General features: G+C 41.0%; 1 non-coding gene across 1 annotated transcript; it reads left to right on the top strand.

The window, feature by feature from the left end:
- Nucleotides 1-5,120: 5,120 nt before the first annotated feature.
- Nucleotides 5,121-5,190, top strand: LOC116562155. The gene has a single exon (XR_004273804.1). It is a non-coding gene; the product is annotated as a small nucleolar RNA SNORD18 (small nucleolar RNA).
- Nucleotides 5,191-16,619: the final 11,429 nt, after the last annotated feature.

The raw sequence follows: 16,619 nt of genomic DNA on the forward strand, positions 1-16,619 counted from the left end.
GTGGCCCAGGCATTGCAGAGGAGTATGCTGAGAAAGACATGCGCTTCCTTGCACAGTGCTGGGTTGGTGGGGAGAGGGGAGCCGCAATGATGTATGAGGCGCAGCCCAGCTTTCCTGACCACACGGCCACCTCACTTGGTGGGAGAGAGAGAGGTAGGAAGGTGGGAAATTTCAAGGAGTGGTGATGAGGGGTGGAAGGGGCGAAAGAATGACTATGACGAGGGGCTGCTGAAGAGAGACGTGGTCAGGAAGGCTTTGCCCACTCTGGAGTGAAGGGAAGAGTCGATGCCACCTACACACCTTTGGCATCCCCCACTTTCTCCTAAATTCTTGATGCATGACAAGCCACCAACCTGCTCAGAAGCAAGTGAAAAGAGAGAAGCAAATCTAGAACTACCTAAACGTGAGTGTCAGCTTTGTAGGAGGTGGGGCTCGAGGAAACTCCTGAGTGACTCTGCAGTTGGCGTCCCCAAGGTGACATAATGTAAAGGAAAGTTCAAGGTTCAGTGTTGCAGAGTAATTTTACCACTCCGTTTTTGCATCCTAACTGGTGGCTTTCAAACCATCTTCTCTCAGCTGTCATCTTCTCCAAGGCATGAGAATGGGCAGCTTGGGGGCATTCTCTGGCCTCATTCCCTCTGGTGGATGAAGTGCCTTCTCCTTAAACCAGAACCATCTGTGAAAAATGACTGGGAGGCACAAAAAGTGCTGGAACCACAAGATTCCAGCTTTGGTTTTGGCTTTCTGGCAACAAAAGAGTAAAAACACAGTTCTCATTTCTCCAAATATTTCCTTCTCCACTGTCTGCTCTGGCCTGACTTCAGTCCCCGACAGGGCAGGGCTGATGCCTCTGTGGCCCACTCCCTCTGCTGCCTTTGGAGATATTGCTGGAATGCACATTAAAATCATGGTATTGGCTGGGAATAAAACGAGTTTTTCAAAAAGGACAAACTTCATAAATCCAGGCTTGTTCCTACACAGGTATATAGAAGAAACAGAAGAAATGTTTTTTCCTGTGTTTATGTCTTGCCAAGACGCAAAAATGAAAAACTATTTTTTTTTCCACAGAAGGTGTCTGTTAAGGGACTTGAAGTGAGTCCAGAGAAAGGCAGGTTGTGAGCTCTTAAAGTGTCTTTTTCATTATCAGCCAACAATGGCCATCCAGGTCCTCACACAGCATCTGCGCACATTGTTATCATCAGGAGCTGCCTGTGTGTCACCTGATGAAGACTACAGCTCGGGCCGATGGATGCGGTGGGACCAAGATATTTACAGAGATGACAGAGGGATGTTGGAAAATTCACTCTCCTCCACACCGCAGGAAGGTTTAAAGATCCAAACCAAACCAGAGCTCATTCAAGTGTTAGGAGACGTAAAATAATGCGGTTTGGGGTGCACACATGTTTTTAGCTATAAATACCTTTTAGATTGTTCCAATGCATTGAGCCAAAACCTAAATGCTGTGAGGTTTCAACCAACCGAATGGTTCCTTAAATAAACACTATGTGAGGACGAAAATTACCAAAGTGAATTTGAAAGAGGAGAGACGGACTAAATGGATGACCTGAAGTGAGGAGAGGTGTGTCCACGCCTTCCATAGCAAGCGTTAGCTGGGGGCTTTCAGTAGGCTGAGCTCTGGTCAGACTCATTCAGCTCCACGGCTGTGTTCACTCTTCCACCAGGAATCCCATGAGAAGGACACTGGTGCCTTGCACTGTAAAAAGGAAAAAGCCAAACCTCCAGGAAGTTTAAGAAAATCGGCTCCCAACTGGAAGTCAAGTTGGTCTGACTCCAAAGCCCGCCGTCCTTCATGGGACCCACTGCCCCCGTTCCATGGGTCTGTTTCTTCATAGGTATTACCTTTTCAGGGCAAAGGCACTGCCCCCTTCACCTAAGGCTCCTCGGTGTCAGGTGGCATCTGGGACACTGGACGTTGTCTGAGTTTCCCGGGGCTGCCATAGCAAATGACCATGGACCCGATGGCGAGACACAGCAAACATTTATTCTCTCACAGTTCTGGAAGTTAGAAGTCTAAAATCCAGGTGTCTTTGGGCCTCTCTCTGGCTTCTGGGGTTTACTACAAATCCCTGATGCTCCTTAGCTTGCAGACACATCACTCCCACCCGCCCTCCATCTTCACTTGGTATCCTCTCTGAGTCTGGGTTTGTCTTTTCTCCTCGTCCTAGAGGGGCAGCAAATCATATGGAATTCGGGCTCATTCTGATTTCCTGTGACATCATCCTAATTTGATTGCACCTGCGAAGACCCAACTTCTAGGTATGGTCACATTCACAGGTACCTGGGGCTAGGGCTCCAACATAATTTTGGTAGGACAAAAGTCAACCCATAATAGAGATAATAAACTCAGATTTCTTGAGTGAATAAAAAACCAAAACGATCCTCCAGTGGATGCAATGCTCTGGGAACCTCTCTGGGCACATCAGGTCCCTGAACGTTGCTGCTCTATTTTCCTCCCATCACCTGAAGAAACCAGCCAGGCTGCCAAAGCTCACACCATGCTGGGACATCCTGTAGCCTGATGGAGTAAGAGAAACCTCTTCACCTGTAAGGATCACACCCCATTCCCTTTCTCCCAACAACAAAAAAAAAAACAGGTCACTTTTACCACTGCACAATGGAGGCAGAAACTTCCAGAAAGAGTAAAAACATGAATCTAAGAGCCACTTTTTGGTCTATGACTCAGAGTACAGGAAGAATGCCTGTTATCCTGAAAAAAATTCACTCAGCAGGAGTAAACACTAAAACTGATCACATTTTTAAATGTCGCAATTACCTGTATAATACTGATCAACCAATGACATTATCAAGAAATACCAGCTTAGGCTTCTACTACTTGGCTATAAAATCTTTCTTGTTTTGTTTTTTAATAACTGATTTTTCAAGAATGTTATATTTATAAACACACGTATATTTTATGTCCTATCTCCAAGATAGCTCCACATGAGAACGTTACTAGCCAAGGAGCCAACATCAACAAAAATGTATAAAAAGTGGTTAATGACGTCCACATTAAGGAAACAGGAGAAAGTAGCTAAGAAAATGTGAACTCATTGAGGAAATAAGCCTTTGCATATACTGTTAAATATAATTTCCACCAGGCGCATGAAGCACATGAGTAATTATAGACCAGGAAAAAGAAACTGATAACCTTTTCTCAGCATGGACACCACCTCCTTTGATTATGAGGCAGAGCTTTGAAGAGTTAAATGCCGTCTGCAAATGCCAGGGGGTGGCGTTGGTGCTGCCTGAACTGTTCCTCCGCACAGCCAGGGCTGCACATGAACCAGTTGCACAGGGGATATTTCCTCCTCCCTCTTCTTTCATCTCTGTGGAAATACATGTTTCATATAAGCCTGTGGTGCTTGGAACATGTTCCAAAGAACCCCGCGTTCTAACACCAAAATCAAAGAATGCTTGTCTTTTATCAGTTTGCAGCAAGAACAATAAGTAAACAAGCAGAAATTTCTCACTGATAAGTGTTATTCTATAATTTTTTCCTAAATATTTGGAACTCACTATCTCTAGCCTAATAGGAAGTACTGGAGATAATGCAGCAAAAGAGCATCGCATCCCCCCCAGGGCCCCCACCGTGCCAAGTGCAGGCCACCCCTCACTGCGCGCCAGGAGGGGTAAGGTCAGCTTGCATTTGCTTATCAGTCCAACCATCCCACCCTGAGGGTGATGACAGCAGGGGCCCTCTGGGCACCTGTGCTTATCCCAGACCCTGGCACCTGTGAGCTGACAGTGAGGGTTTGCTGTAAGAATGAGCAGATAAAAATGCAAATCAAAACCACAATGAGATATCACCTTGCACTCATTTGAATGGCCACCATCAGAAAACACACATACACACACACACACACACACACACAAATAACCATTGGCAAGGATGTGGAGAAGTTGAAACTCTTGTGCATTGCTAGTAAGAGCGTTAAATGGTGCAGTCATTGTGGAAAACAGTATGATGGTTCCTCAAAAGATTAAATCTAGAATTTCCACATGATCCAGAAATTCCCCTTTTGGGCAAATTTCCAAAAGAATTGAAAGCAGGGTCTCACACAGACACTCGTGCACTCATATTCACGGCAGAACTATTTACAACAGCCAAAAGGCGGAAGCATCCCAGGTGTTCATCAGTGGATCAATGGAGAAACAAAATGTGGCACATACCTACAATGGAATATTATTCAGTCTTGCAGAGGAAAGAAATTCTGACACACCACAACACAGATGAACCTTGAGGATGTTATCCTAAGTGAAGTAAACCAGGCCCAGAAAGACAAATATGGTATGATCGCACTTACATGAGGTCCCTAGAGTAGCCAAAATCATAGAAACGGAAAGTAGGCTGGTGGTTACCAGGTGAGGAGTGAGGAACTACTGGTAATAGGGACAGGGTTTCAGCCTGTGATGATGGAAAGAGCTCTGGATGGAAAGAGCTCTGGAGTTGGATGATGGCTGCACAACAATGTGAATATGTACCTAATGCCACTGAACGGCACACTTAAAAATGGTTAAATTGTAAATTTTATGTTAGGAATAGTTTACCTAAATTATTTAAAAAGAGGCAGATGATAAATGTCAACATTGAATAGCATTCTCTTGCAAGCACATGGCTTCTAGTAGCCCCACCACCTAACAAGCTTCAGAAACTTGACTGCAGTTGGTAAGGTACAACTGGTGGGTATTTTAAGAGTGTTAATTAAAAAAAAAAAAACTGTAACTAGATTTTAATACAGAGATCTAGAAAGCCAGAAAACACTGGCTTATATAATTCCACCGCTCAAATAATCCCAACTGACCATATTTCTTAAAGTAAAAATAATACCCTGCCCAGGATCAGGCTGCTCAGTGGTGTGCAAAGTTATAAAATGAAAAGTACACACATCTTTCCCTCCCTGGTCCCTCCCGCAAATGATAATCACTATTATCAGGTACTTAACACGTCCTTTTAAGAACAGCAACCACACACACTAAGCTTAGACTTAATGTCACGATGACACATACGTATGCACTTGAAATTTTTAATTTTCACTTGGCATGTTTGCCTTTACATTGTGTTTCTATACATTTTATTTTATATTTATATTTTTAAAATGTTAGTATGATGAGGATTCACTTCCTGGTCTGTGTTTCTGAAACACATGGTTCTGTGAAAGTTCTGATTTGTGGGGGGAAATGTTTACAATTTGGTCCATACGATGTGCATTTTACAGGATTTTAAATTTTCCCTTGAAAATATTTTTAGGGATTTTTCCATGTTAAGATATATGAAGCTACTTGGTGACTGTTTAGCATTCCTGATTAAACATTTAGGCTGCTTCTCAGCGTGTTGTTTTGTTTTCCTTTTGTTTATTTTCTTCACTCTAGCAAGTATTCATAGCAATGAAATTTGCAGATCAAAATATGGGCAATTTGTATTTTAACAGACATTGGTAAATTACAATCCATAATAGTAGCAACAACATGCACCCCCATAATTTGTGGTAATATCTGTTCCCCACCATCACCCAGTCACCAGCAGCACTTCCCCTGAGCTGGTGTTTTAATGTTTGCCTTCCTGAGGAAAAAACACAGTAATTCATAATTTTTATTTGCAGCTCCTTAACTAAGAGATATACTGAACATCTTTTAAATGTCCTTGTTCCTATTCTTTACTGGCCTTTCTATTAATTTATAAATGTCTTATTGATGGGCTCTTTAAAGATGAAGAAAATTAGCCTCTCATTTGTCATATCTGTTGCAGATCCATTCCCCAGATTTGTTTTCCTTTGAGCTCTCCTGTGCCAAACAGAAATGCAAAATTTGCCTATAGTCATATGTATATGTCTTTTCTTTTACAGCTTCTGGGGTTTCTTTGTTGCCTAGAGAGATTTTCGCTTCACCAAGTTTAAAAATAAACACACTCAAACTTTTAGGCAGGCTCTCTTTGATCTGTTTATACAAGGGTGAGCCAGTGGTATTGCCTTGAATGGGATAAGAGATAAGATCATGAATGGGAATGTTAAGGCCAGCTATTAAAATGGAAGGGAATAATACTTATTTCAATTAATTTTCAACAAGCATGACAAGACAATTCAGTAGGGGAAAGAAGTATATTTTCAACAAATGGCATTGGGACAACGGGATGTTTTACAAAACTGTTGTTTTAAAACAATATGTAAAATGTGAGGTTGGACCACTACGTCACTGGTGTCTCCTTTGGCCAAGTGTTTAAGGGTTGGATTTAAAGATAAGCAATTTCCTTTCACACAGAGAAGAATTCTCCACTGACTGTTTATGTATTTACGGCAATGACTGTCAGTAGTACATGCTACCTGGCAGATATTTTCCAAAAGGCAAAACATGCTTAATCTGTCTTTTCAAAATAAAGATAACATTTTAATAATGAGTAAGAAAGCAATCACTTTTCAAAGACTATTTCTACCATGGGGAGAGCATTTGAAAAACTGTATTTGGAAATGTTTCCATTGTTACACAATTTTGTTGCTGAAAACAATGTCTATTAAAAATACTGCTTATTTTTAAGTTATTATCTATATAGTTTACAAAATTTTTAAAAACATGTGAAGATTATTCCAACTATCTAAGCCTTCTGAACAAAGAGCTTGAAAAATTGAGTTCTAAACCTAAAAAAATCAACTCAAAATGGACCATATACCTAAATATAAAAGCTAAGGTTATTAAACTTCTAGAAGAAAACATAAGAGTGATTCTGTGTGTCTTTGGTTTAGGCAATGGTTTCAATCTACATATAACACTAAAAGCACAAGTGATAAAGGAAAAAACAGATAAATTGGAATTCATAAAAATTGAAAACTTTTGGGTTTCAAAGAACATCGTCATCAAGTGAACATATAACCCACAAAATGGGAAAAATTACTTGAAAATCACATTAATAAGAAATTTATATTCAGAATATACATACACATATATGTGTGTGTGTGTGTGTACATATATATATATTTTTTTTTCAATCTCATAAAATGTAACAACAAAAAGAACCCAATTTTTAAAAGGGCAAAGGATTTAAACAGACATCTCTATAAAGAAGATACATAAATGACCAATAAGCACATGAAAAAAATGCTCATCATCCTTAGCCAATAGGAAAATTCAAATAAAAAAATACAATGAAATACTACTTTATATCCACTGCAATGATGAAAATAAAGAAGACAGACAAAATACCAGTCCACAAAAGAAGTGTAAAGCAAAATGAAAAATAAAAAGTTTTGGCAACAGACACAGGGAAATGGAAACCCTCATTCATTGCTAGGTGGACCGTAGAATGGTAGAGTTACTTTGAAAAAACAGTTCAGCAATTCCTTAAAATATCAGGCAGAGTTACCACATGAACCAGCAATTCCATTGCTAGGTATATATCCAGGACATATGAAAACACATGCTATCATAAAAATCTATACATGAATGTTCACAGCAACATTATTCATAATAGCCACAAGATGGAAAAAATCCAAGGGTCTATCTACAGATGAATATGCAAACAAGGCATGGTATGTCCACATACTAGACTATTAGGCAGTGATAAAAAGGAATGGAATACTCATGAGTGCTACAACATGGATGAACCCCGAAAGCATCATGCTACATAAAAGAAACCGGTCACAAGAAACTACATCTTGTATAATTCCATTTATTTGAAATGTTCAGAATAGGCAATTTCATAGAGTCAGAAAGAGGATTTGTGGTTGCCTAGGGTTAAGTGGGGCCTGAGATAATGGGGAGTGATTCAATGCGTATAGGATTTCTTTCCAGGTGATAGAATTGTTTTACAGTGGTCATGATTGCACAAATCTCTAAATATGCTAAAAATCTCTAAATTGCATACTTTACAATGGTGAATTTTTTGGCACATAGATCATATATCAATGAAGTTGTTATTTACTTCGGCTTTATTTTGAAAAACAAGCAGTGGGCCATAGTTTGGCAACTTTTACACTAGTATGTAAACATCTATAAAATGTATTATGATAGAAACTGAAAACACTAGAGCTAATATGTGATAAGAAAGGAAAATGAGTGAGAAAGAGATGGGAGGTGAAGATCAGAAACTGACAGAGAGATGAAACATCTGAGAATGACTTCGGGAAACAAAAACCACCTTTCTTTCTTCTACATATACAGACCTGTAGATAAAATGCTTCATCGTCCAGGAAAAACATCAGGTTTGAAAGCAAGAACCTGGTGACGTCTGTCCCAGGCATCTGTGGAGTGGACCAGTAAGTAAGTCACCACACAGGTGTCGAAATTCAGTCTCACTGTTTCCTAAATGATGAGGCCTCAGCTGAGTCACTTGGTCACTCTGGACATCTGTTTCCTTCTCTCTAAAAGGGCAGTGATACCTATCTTTCCAATACGAAGCTTACTTAGAAAACACTTGGAAAATCCTGATACATTATAAAATATAAACATTATTAACAGAAAACAGATATTTCTCTGTTGGTGTGCCATGACTTATGGCTTGATTTTTTCTTAATATGAATTTAAATAAGCTCAGAGCGGAGTAAGAAATCAATATTCATCTTCCAAATTAAATTTGATACAATTCAATTTGACAGACAGAAGTTCCAGTTCAACCCATGTAATCCTCAGCAGTTTACGCATATTACCTGGGCCACAGTTTTCCCACCTGTGAAGTGGTACAATCAGATAATCTCTTTGGTGCCTCCCAGTTCTGCAGTTCAAAGATGTCAAAATGTTGCTTAGGCGTCAGATTCAGAATGTGCTTGTAATGAGTGCTGTAATGAGTAATGCACATGTAAAGCCCTTGTATTTTTTTAAGTGATTCCCAAAAGGAAAAAAAGTAAAGTTTTATAGGATACATGTGATCCCTGGAATAATAATAATAATAATAACTCTTTCAGCTTTGCTTATCATGTTTATTACAACTCGATGTTACTGTTATTGGTCCATTCTCACATGGCTAATAAAGGTATACCTGACACTCGGTAATTTATAAAGGAAAGAGTTTTAATTGACTCACAGTTCAGCAGGGTTGGGAGGCCTCAGGAAACTTACAATCATGGTGGAAGGGGAAGCAAACACATTCTTCTTTACATGGCAGCAGCAAAGAGAAGAATGAGCAAAGGGGGTGAAAAACCCCTAACGAAACCATCAGATCTCATGAGAACTCACTATCATGAGAACAGCAACACGGGGGTAACTGCCTCAGTTACCTCCCATTGGGTCCCTCCTATGACATGTGGGGATTATAGGAACTACAATTCAAGACGAGACATGGGTGGGGGCATGGCCAAATCATATCAGTAATTTTTAGGAATTTTATACGTATATAACAGAGCAGTGAATGGGATTATAACTAAATGAGAAAACTTACATCAGCACTGAACCAACTTCTGAGTCTGAGTATTGTGTTTTCGGGGCCCACTTTCCCCCAACCTCTCATTTTTCTCAAATTATTATTATTATTATTATTATTATTATTATTATTTGGCCTACCAGCCTCTGATCTCATATTGTCCTCTACGTGCCACTTCTTGTCAGATTTGTCACCAACACTCAGGTCTGACATGGTTGGCCCCAGCTTTCTTGTAGTTCTCCTCTTATTTGTCTTCACAGGGCCACACCTTCAGATTCAGACTTCCTACTTAGCATGGAAAGCACAGACACATCCTCACTTGCTATAGCATCTTACTCTGCTGGGCATTGGCTGCCATACTTGATTGCATTAGCTCCTGAGTTCCTCTCTCTCTTAGCATAGAGTAACTTAGGTGTGTGCCACAAAATCAGGTAAGGAAAGTAGCAGGCAGAGTCCTGGAAGCCAGAACATCAATTGCTGAATTGAGGCTGTACCATGGCCCGTCTCTGTGAATATTGTGGCAAGAAACATACTCAAAAAAGCACTGAAAAACTTTCATAAGGGAGATGTATATGGTGAGACACACAAAATGCATTCAAAAGGTAGTCTGGACTTGCCAGAGTCTCAAAGTCTTCTTTGAGGGAATTGAGAGGAGCTGGAAGGAAATGTTGAAAACACACATGTTCTGATCTTTGCCCATTTTAAGGTCACCCAACTAGTAGACTCTATGGATGTTCACAAAGAGGAGATGTATTTCTTCCGTAAAAAAAGTGAGAATGCTAAAGTGTCAACAAGTCTTTCCCCTTCTGGATACTGTCAGCTGCTAGATGTTTTTTATCTCCATTTAGGCCACCAACAGAGAAAATGCCTAGTGTGTCCACCTCACCAGAGTCCTGTACAGAGCAGGGTTTGCCACCAACTATGTCCCACCTGTGCTGGTCCTGTGGGCAGCAGGGATCAGGCTACCACGGAAACTCTGTCTGTGACCAGCGCTATCAAACTGAAGCAAACGAGGGCCTTTGATTTTCAGCTGCCCCACAGCTGGGGTTCAGTTACCCATGTAGCCCTGCACCAGGTCCTTCAGGAGGTCACAATGTACCTATGGTTCATCTTCCCAGCAGCCTTCTATCACAATTCCCAGAGGAGCTCGAGTCTTTGTTGCCTATCACTTACCCCAACACTTCTCTAGCTGTGGGGCAGAGCCAAGCCTTGACTTAGTGCAGGCTCCTCAGCCACCCCTGCCCTCACATTACAGATGGCATTGAGTTCTGCTAAGAAATCAAGCAACCATCAAGCTTGGAGTTTTGCCAGGAGATTTTCAGAGATTTTCTTATAGTAGTGAATTACAATGCTGGATAAACCTGCCCTCCCTCTGAAATGTCCAGTCCTGAAGACAGAATTAGCTGATTATTATGATTGCTTTCATTTTTTAAGAAAATCTTCTTTTCACAGCTTAGCACCTTGCCCAGTCTCCCTTTGTCTCTGGGGTGGTACTTCAAGTCCCACCACATCCCACCACAAGGTTGGTCCACACCCCTTGCACCCTAGAGCCAACAGAAATATCAGTGGTAAATTCTTGAGCTGGATCCATAGCTATAATTTAATAAGCAATGTTACAGAAATTAAGTCAAATATCTGTTATAATTACTCCTTGGAATCCTCACTGCAGCTAGTGCCAACAAGGTGTCACATTGCAACTCAACAATCCAGTCTTTCATGGCTCTAACTGTGTGTTCCAGTACTATCCTCTATGCTCTCTCATTTTGTTACTGAAACACCAGTGTTTCAGTCTAGGTTCTGCTTCTCACTGCACAAAAAACCAATCACTGACAGAACAAATATTGCCAGGGAAGAAGGCTTTAATCAGGTTCTCCAGCTGAGGAGATGGGAGTTTAGTCTCAAATCCATCTCCCTGGCTGACTAAAATTAGGTGTTTATATAACAGAGAAGAAACGTATCTACAAGAAAAAAAAAAAAACAGGAATTAGCAAGTAAAAAGGAAGAGGGAAGAAGAGCTGGTCAACAGGTAGCAGGTAATTGGTCAGGCAGTCATGATGGGTGAGGGGTCTGGCTTCTCATTGTCCAGATGCAGTGATCTGGTAAGTTTCAGTTCCTTGATACTACCTGGGAGATCTGATGGATGGTTTACTGGGAAAGGAACTCAGATAAGACAAATGTAACTTTCTCAAGTTTCAAGACTGGGAAGGTCAATTTCTATGCTTATTCAGAATAATCCATAAACATCAGTTCTATGGAACAATTGGGTCAGTTTCAAATTATACCACATGCAACTCTGTTGGGGGATTATGATGAGTATCCCTATATCATAGATGAGGAAACTGAGACACAAAGGGATTAGATACTTGCTCAAAGTCACACTGCTATGAAGCGGTAAACTTAGAACATGCCTGGCAGTCTGGTTAAAGAGCCTGCACCTTTAACCATCATACCACACTTCCCTGTATCCAAAAGACACACCTGACCCCAAGGGAGAAGGGGAGAAGCTTCAAAAAACACTTTAAATATGAAATGGATTTCCTTAGCAGTACCAATGGGGAAATTACATTTTGAGACACACAGCAAAAATTCTAAAAGTAACTTTATTATTCCCAAATGTTACTTACTTTGACAGCTACTCTTATCTAAAATCTCCCTTCTCTCATTCATTTCTAAATTCTCTCTGAAGTCTATAGACCACCTGGCTCTCCAGGCCCTCACTTCTCCCATTCCTTTCTTGATATTTTACAGAAAATTTGGACCCGTTTCTTTCCATTTTTGTTTTCAGTCATCATCCTGGTCAGCAAAACAAAGCCATTAAAGTTCACAGAGTTCCAAAGGAAAAGGCTGGAAGGCCTCCTTCATGCCTTTGCCTCATAGTCACATTTATGTTAACTGGTTAGGTTTAGGTAAATCAGAACCTAAACACTGCCCACATGGAATTTCCCCACTTCTTTTGAACACACAGGTATGCCCTTGACCTTGACTGTCACCTCCATGTCAGCTTCCACTCCCTCCCAATTCCTCCAAATCCCATCCACAGCCTAAGGCAAGGCTGCACCTTTGTCTTTCCAAAGGATACACAGAAAAACAAAACATCTTATTTAAGTTCTGCCATCAACTCTGCATCCTGACTTCTTTGTCTCTTATTGCATCTTCCCGTGAAAATCCCAATGGCAGATTATACCAGGAGACTTGACAGTACTGACGGAATCAGTGGAGACATTGACTTGAACACGCTGAGTTCTAACAACACTGTGATTTTGTATTTAAAACCAAGATTATCAAATCATCTCTGTGTGGCCCCGTTAACCTACCTAAACCTAACTGCTCTCTGACTTCAGGCTGCACTGCCCCTGACCAGCCAGGCCCTTCTCAGATATGAGCCATCAAGAGCAAGGGATGAGCTGCAGAGACCTGCAGCCAGGTGGGGATAACTTAGCTAAAATTCAGGGCCATGCACCTGTCCCCATGATGCATCAAGGCCATTGCATTCCACTGAAGAAACCTGGACTTCAGAATTGAAGTACTTTCCAGAAGTGAATCCACTGAAGTTCTTCCTTTAAGCCCTGACAACCCCAGAAAGGGACTGAAGAAGAAAGAGAATGGTATCAAATTAGAAAATAGCCATTCCTCTGACTTGCCGCTTCCACAGGAGATAGGTGCCAACCTCAAGAGGTGTGTATGTAACCTCTGAGGATGGATGGAAATCTGCAAAGAGACACAGAGCATTTGAAGAACTATATTCTATACTTAAATACATTTGTTGTAAAACTAAAAGTGAATACTTTTAAGCTACAAAAGGCATCAAGCAAAGCTTAAAATCTTGTTGGGTGGGGTAAGGTGGAATTTAAAGGGCAAGAAACACTAATCTACTATATGCCACGCATAGACCTAGGAGCATCCTGCATGGTGTGGCATGTAACCGCACGACAAACACATAACGGAGGTGGTTCCACAGACTCAGTAACTTCATTCCCTAAAATTTGAATAATAGCACAATCCTCATAGAGTTGTTGTTGTGAGTATCAATTGAGTTTTGTTAAAAGTAAACCTTCAGCCGAATTACATTTAAAGGAGTTTAATTGAGCAATGAATGATGAACACATCGGGCAGCCCTCAGAATCACAGCCAATTCAGACACACTTCAGGGATGCCTCGTGGTCAGAACAAATTTATACACAAAAAAGGGGAGTGACATACAGAAATCGGCAGTGAGGTATGGAAACAGCTGAACTGGTTACAGGTTGGCATTTACCCTATTTGAACACAGTTTAAACACTTAGCAGTCTATGAGTGGTTGAAGTATGGCCACTGGGATTGGCCAAGAATCAGCTACTGTTACAAGCACATACTCCTAAGTTAGGTTTTCAATCTTGTCTGCCTGTTAAGTTAGATTTCAGTTCATCCACAAGGACTCAAATATAGAAGTATAGAGTCCTTCTTGGGCCATATTTAGATTGCTTTAACAGTTTGTATATATACAAAGTGCCACACACATATATGGCACTGGGAACAGAGCCTGCACACAGTAATCACAACATAATGACTAATTGCTTATCAGCTATCATCCTTTACAGATCATCATTTTACAGACGAAAAAGATGAGAGCCGTGCTCCTGCAGAGCAGCAGAACTGAGACTTGATCCCAGGTTCTGAATCCAAATTCTAATCAATGCTACAGACCCACTAATGCTACCTTTCCAAAAAAAAAAAAAAATATATATATATATATATATATATATACACTAAATGTATAGCTTAATCTCAGTTAGCAAAGGTGCCTTAAAGTTGTTTTAAAAGGGAAAAAGACCTCAGCTTGAAGTCAAAGAACTTGTGTTCAAATGCTTGGTAACAGAGGTGGAAGAAGAGGTATTGAATTTAGGCGGCTTGTAGGGAACTTGAAAGGTAGGTCTGAAGTTCAAAAGAAATTCAAGGCTACAAATATATAATGAGTTATTCATTTAGGGATATATGGTGAATGAAGCCTGGGAAAGCATGAGATGGACCAGAGAAAATGAGTAGCATTAAAGAGGAGGCAAAAGAAAGAATACGGGGAAGAACAATGCCCTGCTCCAGGGAAATAAAGATTTAGGAAATGTCAAACGCACCTTGATACCATCAGTTCCAAGGCATCACAGCGATGCCCAGCAGAGAATGAGCACTCCTGTATAATTCTCCCGCATAATTGCATCTCACCCTTTCTACATAATACAGATTTGCTCTGAGATAAGCTATCTAGGACTTTCAATTTCTCCCCTGGCTGAGATCCAGCTTGAAGTTGGCATTTCCCAGAGTGTTAACAACCACGTCTGTATTTTGGTTCTGTACCTATTAGGAGTTCTCTGAAAATAGCCTCTAGCAGCTTCTGATCTGTCTTTCCGAATGTGACACTGCAAACACTTGCAGCTGAATCTAATTTTCAACACTTCGTTTCTTCTAAGGAGAATCAGAGTGGGGGTTCACACTGGTTCCTTCAAAGCCTAGAGAGTGGCACTCCTGTCATCTTCTGGCAGTCACACCACATCACAGGGCCATGTTTGATGGTGGTTGGCAACTGCATATTGCATATTTCTGTATCATAAAAGTTTTACACTGGTCAGCATTAATTTTCAAGTGGGAATTCAAGTCAAATAGCCATAAAAAAAGAAAGAGAGAGAGATTACTAGCATGCAATATGAATTCAACTCCTCCTAAAAGTTATGTTGAAGATAGAGTGCATTGAGGAGAGCCAAGCTAAAAGGAGGGGGTGGGGGAATAGCGCATAAGAAAACTAACAGCCCACATGTGATGACTACATACCTTAAAAGAGAAGGGTGATAAATTCACTTTTCCTTTGATCAACCAAGAGCTATGAATGTGTGCTAGGAGCCAGATGCTGTTCAGGCATTTGTGCACCTATTTTCTTTACTATTCATAACATGGAAATGAAGCTTTTTAGCATTGTTGTGCAGATAAAGGAACCATTGATCAGAGAGATTAACTGCCTCTCCATACCACACAGCAAAGAAGTATTAGTCAGGATTCAAACGCAGTTCTTCAGAATCTAATGTTTGTTGTTTGCTGAGACATCTTGCATTAAACTGCACAGAGATGCCACGTCCCATACACTAATCATATCTTCTAGAATAAGGCAATGTGCACACACTTGCACGAGACTGAAATGACATGACAGAGTCAGGGTAAAGAAGCCAGTGTCAAAATGCAAAGACCTGTGAGTGGCCCACTTGACTTCAGGAGCAGAGAGGTCTGACCAGCTGCCTGTCAGCTCTTAAAGATACAAAATGAGCAATACATATTCTCAAGCATATGGAAATACTGTGATGAGAGAGTATAGGTATAGGAGTGTTTGAAAAGTGAGGACGAACTTGCTGCTGTGAAAGCTCAGTGTCTGTGGGAATGAAATGGGAACTTAAGCTAGAACGGAGTTAGGACTGGAACATGAAGAGCTGTGAGTGCCATGAAAAGAGATGGGCTGTTATTCTGTAGAAAAGAGAGGGACAGAGAGCCACTGAGGGTGGAAAGTGTGGGAGTGTGTCCCAGATCTTGCACTGGGGCAGTGGAGAGGCTGGATGTGGAGGATGGAGGAGCAGGAAGCCTGATTTGGAGGTTATTGGAATGTGCTGCTCTGTGGCTGGACTGTTGCAGGCCCAGTAGAAATGGAAGAAGGGGCAGAGAGGAGAGAGACTATCGGGAAGCAAGACGTGATGACTGACATGGGGCCTGAGAAGACGCAGCGGTTGACGTTATGAGTCAACTTAACTGGCCTGCAGGGCCCTCAGATATATGATCGAATATTTCTCTGGGTGTTTCTATGAGGTTGTTCTTGCATGAGATCAGTAAAGCAGATTACCCTTCTTAATGTGGCCAATATCTAATCAGTTGAAGGTCTGAATAGAACCAAAGGGCTGACCTTCCTCCAAGAAGAGAATTCCTCCTACCTGATTACCTTCACACTGAAATACTGGATTTTTCCTGCCTTTGGACTTGAACTGAAACATTTGCTCTTCCTGGGTCTCCAACTTGCCTACTCACCCTGAAGATCTTGGGGATGTGTTCACATCCATAATCACATGAGTTAACTCCTTTTAATAAATCTCTTTCTGCAGATACAGACACGCATCTGATTGGTTCTGTTTCCCTAGTGAACCCTGACTAATAGAAGATGACATCCAAAGTCTAGCCCAGGTGAATTGGTGACTGGTGGTGGCAGTCCCAAAGATCAGAGGAAAAGTGGGTTCAGGGAAAAATGGAGAAT

Source organism: Sapajus apella, unplaced genomic scaffold (genome assembly GCF_009761245.1).
Source record: "Sapajus apella isolate SASKATOON/1434 unplaced genomic scaffold, GSC_monkey_1.0 scaffold31, whole genome shotgun sequence".
In the NCBI taxonomy this organism is placed as follows: domain Eukaryota; kingdom Metazoa; phylum Chordata; class Mammalia; order Primates; family Cebidae; genus Sapajus; species Sapajus apella.